Source organism: Pseudorca crassidens, chromosome 4 (assembly GCF_039906515.1).
Source record: "Pseudorca crassidens isolate mPseCra1 chromosome 4, mPseCra1.hap1, whole genome shotgun sequence".
Classification (NCBI taxonomy): domain Eukaryota; kingdom Metazoa; phylum Chordata; class Mammalia; order Artiodactyla; family Delphinidae; genus Pseudorca; species Pseudorca crassidens.
This window is the reverse complement of record NC_090299.1, coordinates 77,160,572-77,167,151: the sequence shown is the minus strand read 5'-3', so window position 1 is coordinate 77,167,151 and position 6,580 is coordinate 77,160,572. Positions and strand designations below refer to the sequence as shown.

The window sequence follows — 6,580 nt, the reverse complement described above, 5'->3', positions numbered from 1 at the left end:
TTAAATAGGACTTACATTAAAAATCAGCAAGGTGGGAGGGTTTTCCAGCGTGGACGGTAGGCGATGTTTTGTAAACTCGGGTGTGTTTACCGGTGGTGAGCTTCGCAGCCCTGGGCCGGCGTGAGGTCAGGGAGCCAGGAGGGCCCTATGCTGGCTGCTCTGAGGGGGGTCTGAGGCTCGGTGTGGGTGCCATCCGCCCTGACTCTGTCTCGGGGCTGGGACAGGGGCCACCGGGCCTGGGCCCCTGCTTCGCCCACAGACTGTGCTGGGAGGGCTGCACTGATGGGTCCGATTCAGGTTCCACATTCAGCAGAACCACTTACGAACCCTGCACCGGGCTCTGTGACCTTTGAGGACGTGGCTGTGTACTTTTTCCCAGGAGGAATGGAAGCTTCTTGATGAGGCCCAGAGACTCCTGTACCATGATGTGATCCTGGAGACCTTTGCCACTTGTTGCGTCATTGGTTAGACAGTGACCACATCTCTATTACTGCTTCCTTGTCGGCTGTGCTGTGGTTGCCAAGGCTGAGACCTTCATCTTTTAGGTCCCATGTTGTTTTCCAACTGGAGCTGGGAGGTGAACCCTGGGTATGTGACAGAGTGGACATGACTCCAGGCACAGCTAGAGAGACCCAAAGTGGGACCTGCCTTGGTGATTGGCATCAGGAGGAAGAAGTGGTATCATGGCTGGGTTCAGATCATATCAGGAACATGTCCTGTGTCCCACAATGTTTTAGGGCCAAGGACAGTGACTGTGTGCCTCACTTCTATCTTTCCTACCCATTCTTCATACTTTGCTCATTCTGTCATTTCAACTCTGAATTCGAACCCAGGATTATCCCTCACCTGTCTCTCTTCCACTCTTTAGTGGTCTTCTCCATCCTCACTCTCATGTGCTCTCCAATATTGGCCTACATTAACGTGTCATGAATTCCCCACCTATCCTTAAAATAGTCCTTGAACATAGCTACTCAGTGACAGTCAGATTTTCCTGTGCCTGGACACACCTTTCCACACAGCACACGTGTCACCAGCAGCCAAGGCCCTGGTGAAAACCATTCCCAGAGGAGTGAGTTGTGGGCCCCAGCTCCTCTGTGTGTTCCACCCCCTCCTGTGTCTTTCACCTGGGTGTTGGCATAGAGCAGAGGATGAGGAGACACTTTCTGAGCAGAAAGTTTCTGTAGAAGTGCCACCAATAAATACTTCAAAGACAGACTTGTCCACCCTGCAGTCCTATCCCTGGCAGAGGTTTCTGCCTGTACTTAGAAGGTGGTTTGCATCTAGCTGAGGACCTTGGCACAAACCCTGGTCAGAAACTGTGTGGGGCAGGTGTGAACTTTCACCAGCACAGTGAAGAGAAACTCTTTAGAAGAGACATGGGTAAGACCTTTATGAAGAGCCACACAGTCCGTGCATGCAAGAAATCTTTCACATGCCAGGAGTTTGGGAAGGATTTCCCTGGTACCTCTGGCCTTCTCCAACACCAGGTCACTCCACAAAAGGACACCGAGTGTACGGAGGCCTCTCACAATGGACAAAGGCAGTATAAGTGCCATGAATGTGGGAAAGCCTTCTGCCAGAAGTCCAGGCTTGGACTCAGCACCAGAGTACACATTGGAGAGAGGCCTTATGAATGCTGCAAATGTGGGAAAACCTTCACCTGTAAACCCATACTATTTAAGCACCAGAGAATCCACAATGGAGAAAGGCCTATGGGTGCAGTGAATGTGGTAAAGTCTTTAGATGCAACTCCAGCCTCATTACTCATAGAAGAATTCACACAGGGGAAAGGCCTTATGAGTGTAGAGAATGTGGGAAGTTCTTTAGCCAAAGCTCTCAACTTATTGTGCACCCGAGAATTCACAATGGAGTCAAGCCTTATGAGTGCAGTGAATGTGGGAAAACCTTCACCACTAAAAGCAAACTTGTTCAGCACCAGAGAGTCCACATGGGATAAAGGTCTTATGAATGTGAAGAATGCAGGAGAGCCTTCAGCTGTAAACACATGCTTGTTCAGCACCAGAGAATCCACACTGGGGAGAGGCCCTATGAGTGCAGTGAATGTGGGAATGTCTTTAGATACATCTCCAGTCTCATTAAACATAGAAGAATTCACACCAGGGAAAGGCCTTATGAGTGTAGTGAATGTGGAAAGTTATTTAGGCGAAGCTCCCACCTTAAAGTCCATCAGAGAATTCACACTGTAGCAAAGACTTATGAGTGCAGTGAATGTGGGAACCATTTTAGCCAAAACTCTAGTCTCATTTCACACCAGTGAGTTCACACTGGAGCAAAGGCTTATAAGTGTAGTGAATGTGGGAAACGTTTTAGCCAAAGCTCTACTCTTATTAAGCACCAGAGTTCACAATGGAGAAAAACCACGAGTGCACTAAATGTGAAGAATTCTTTAGCCAAAGCACCCAGCTTACTCAACGCCACAAATTTCACATCACAGAAAGGCCTCAGCAGTGCAGTCAATGTGGAAACATTTTCTGTCAAAGGTCTACTCTGACTGAGCACCAGAAACTTAACAGCCCAGACAGACACTATTAGCGCAGTGAATGTAAGAAAGCTTTCAGCTGAAGGTCTAACCTCATTCATCACCAGAAAGTTCATACTGGAGAAAGGCCTTCAAATGAGACGAGGAGAGCAGTGAATGAGCTGTCTCCTTAGTTAATACATCATACTGAATAGGCTCTGTGAGGGAGTCATCAGCTGGAAGTTGAATGCCATACATCTGAACAGCCTTAGTGTGCAGATTGCCCATGAGTACCAGGTTCGTAGGAAGCTTTTAAGGAGCTATGCTGTACTTTCTGACTTAATGTCACTGTGCGTTTCTTACCTCTCCCAAGTGGCAGATCCCCATACTTGGCACCAGTCACCTCAGTATGATCAGGATAGGTAGACCTTTGTGCCCTCTTATCCCCTTAGAAATGCATCAATAGCCTGAGCACTTGGGTGTTGTCATTCTTTTTTGGTCCTGTCAGGACCAAAGCAGCTTTGACCATGGGAATCCAGTCTGGGTTCTGCTGGTGGCTCACAGAGCTTCAACTTCTTTGATGGCATTGTCTCATATCGTGCTCAGGATAGGTTTTTCTAGGTCCAAGTCACTCTGTTTGGGAATATCTGCCTCAGTTTGCTCTGCTCTATACCATAATAAAGACTATTATTTAAGCCACCTTTCATCTTGGGGTTTGTTCACTGTCCGACTGGTGTTGAGAACCAAATTGGACTGTCAGGATGATGACGCACAGGTTTTGTGAGTGTTCCAAACTTTGTATACCTCAGTGAGGATAGCATCTGGAAGAGAATAGTTTTCACTCCAGTTTCGGTCCAATTTGTTGTCCAAGGCCACCTAGGGTAGACTGCAGGGCTCTGTGGGACTAATGTTGAGTCCTGAATGTCACGATTTTTGGTGGGTCCTGAGGTCACCCTGAGATGAGGACAGTTGTGAGAACCACCGGTGATTTTTGGAGCAGCATGAATGGTTCTCCTTTTCACATGGGATGTCACATCATGCCCCCAGTACTGTTCAAGAGAAGAAATTCTCTAGGTCCAGCCGGAAAAGAGCCCTGTGCTATAATGTGCACAAAGTGGTAGGTGTGTTCCTGTTCCTCACAAGTACTTGGTTGGAATGGTCTGTATTTTGCATATCAGGTGGGAATGATATTTCATACAGAAACACTCATGGAATTAATCGGGAGTGAGAGACAAACAAGAAGGGATGAGCCTTTTCTAAAGTTTCATCCACAAATGTTCCAGTGACTGTGACTGTTTAGGATAAGGTTTTTGAAGAAATTCTCAGGAGTTCCAGAGCTGTTTCTCTCCTCCTGAGCCCCTGGTCAGTGTCAGACTGAATAATGTAAAGGTTTTAGGAATCACGTAGCATCTGCAAATAGTTTATCTCAAGGCCATTGCTGCACAGTGAAAACAATGGGGAATGAGAGTGGAAATCGTGTAGTTCAGGCGTGTGAATTTTAGGACCCAGACAGATTCCCTGGATAACTTAAGTGGAAACACCTTTCACTGCTCACCAGTCTTCACTGCTACTGCTACAGATTCCCTCCCATGGGCAAGGAGAGGTGATGGGGTTAATGTGTGGTTGCCAGAGTTCTATTGAAAATGAGATTTAGCAAAGAGATTAAGATTTTTATGTGAAGTCAATTTCTATTGAAATTTAATTAGCTATATAGTTGGTATGCACTGAACAGAACATACCTAAAATGCACAGCTTGGTAAGTTTTAATACTTGTAAAGCCACGGAACCATCATCATAACAAACATCCATCACTGCCATATCTACCTTCTGACATCTCTCCCAGGACTTTCAGGCAATTACTATTGACTGACTTTTCTCCCCATTTAATTAGTTAGTGTTTTCTAGACTTTTATATCATTGGAGACTTAATGTGCTTGTCTTCTTTTATCTCCAGACATAGTTACTTTGAGAATCATCTAAGTTGCTGATGTGAATAATTCACTTTTTTCCTGATAAATATACGGTTTGGATATACCATTATTTCACTGGTATTCATCTGTTAAAGGATGGTGTTTTGTGGTTTCCAGTTTGCCTCTCACAGATAAACTTACTATGAACATGTACATAAAATCCTTTACATGAACATATGGTTTCGTATTCTAAAATGAATGACTGTACTCAAATGCATTCCCATCGACAGTATGGGAGCATTCCAGTTCCCCTGTGTTCCTCACAAATACTTGGTTGGTATGGTCAGTATTTTGAATATTTCCTGTTTTAAAAGCGTGGAGACGTATCTTATTGTCTGCCTACAGGTGCTAAGTATATAACCATGAAAGACAAGGTCCATGCATTTAGGAGTTTATGATTAGCTGTATGTAAACTAGCTAGACCCAAGGTGTTATTCCCCCTTAGATGTTATTAGTGCAGCAAGGTTGGTTCTACTAAGCTTACCCATTTGGCCCTAGTTTTGCAAATTAGGCAACCCTCATAAGTTGCATCTGTGACCATCCCATCACTGGGTCTTGGAGTCACATTTCATCCACTCATATAGATGCTTGTTTACAAGATATTAATTGCTTTAAATGGAGTAAGAGTGTAAAAGAAAAACTTATATTTGCCTAGTATGTCAGAAGAGACTTCATGAGAGTTGAATTTGAGGTAGATGAGTTTATCAAGAAAGCAATGTTGCTGGAATATGATGCTGAAATGAGAGAGGAGTAGAAATTTGTAGTTAGATTTTCAGTCAGTATATAATTTATTCTTTAGCATGGATGAATGGGAACCACTGAATAATTCTGAGCAAGTAGGTGACATAGTTTGATTTACATATGTGAAAGAACATTTTCATGGCATATGTGAAGAATTTATTAGAAAGCAACAAAGATATTCTAATAGTCAAGCATTCCCGTAATGCTTTATGTGTAGACTTCTCTATGCTTATTTCTGCATATCACAGTACTAGAAAAGAACATGGAGGAGGTACTGATAACTTGATACAAAAATGGTAGCATATTAAAACAAGGCAAACTATTTATTTAAATTAGAATGTAATTGGCTTATATCTGTCTACAGATTTCCTTCTAATATGCCAAGTATTCCTTTAGAAATAACAATTCTATAAGCTACCTACCTTTCTCTCCATTTTATGGATAAAGAAACTGAGACTGAAGAAGTTAAGTCATGTAATAAATAACAAAGCTGGGATTTGAAGCTAGCTTTATCAGATATGACTAACATCAAATTCCTTATGCTTCTCACAGCTCACCTGATTTAGGCCTGCACTATACCCTGCTGCCGGCCAAATACTACCACACTCATGAATTTTCTTATCTAGACATGAAAGCTTCTAGATCAGGTTCCTAATGGCTAAGCTGACAGATTTGATGGATTGATGAACTTAATAAAAAGGAGAAATGGTAAAAATATAATTACCAACCATTGTTCAGGCATTCATTGATGGTGGTGCATGATTTGTTTTTTTGAGATAAGAACAATTAAACCCCCAGAGACTATAGAAACAAGGTCTGTAAATATGGCTATGCTTGGTTAAATGGATTTTGTTAAAAAAAAAAAACATCAAAAACAACAAGCAGGCTGAGAACCCAGAGAAGAAACAATTACATACACATACACAAAAAAGTCTAATTTCATGTTGAAGTTTGGTAAATGCTTTGAAATTGAGTGCTTTTCACTTGCTTCAAATCACTACCCTAGAGGTCAAGTACTGACTATTGGAAATATAGTGAAACATCATCATGTACCTGTATTGTTTGGTACAGTGTGTTTTTGTTTTGAGAATGAGGCAACCTGGTGGGAACTTTCTTTTAAAAATTAGGCATTGTAAACTCTTCACTTGTATCTTTTCTTATTCCTGTCAGCAGCATGATTTCATCAGTTAGGAAAATGATAAGTGGACTCCTATTGAGTTCAACAAGAATTCACACTGCGCTACTGGATGTTAGCAGTGTTTTATAAATTATTTTGAGGAGTATTATAACACTGTTACCCCCCAAAAAATATAAATTATTTTTATTTTGCACAAGAAAGGTATACAGATAAAAGAGATGCTTTTCTCTCATATGATAACTTGTAGAACTC

The 6,580-nt window shown here is 42.5% G+C and overlaps 1 pseudogene; it reads left to right on the top strand.

The window, feature by feature from the left end:
* Nucleotides 1–282: 282 nt before the first annotated feature.
* LOC137223011 (zinc finger protein 773-like) lies at nt 283–2,933 on the top strand (annotated as a pseudogene).
* The last annotated feature ends 3,647 nt before the right edge of the window (nt 2,934–6,580 follow it).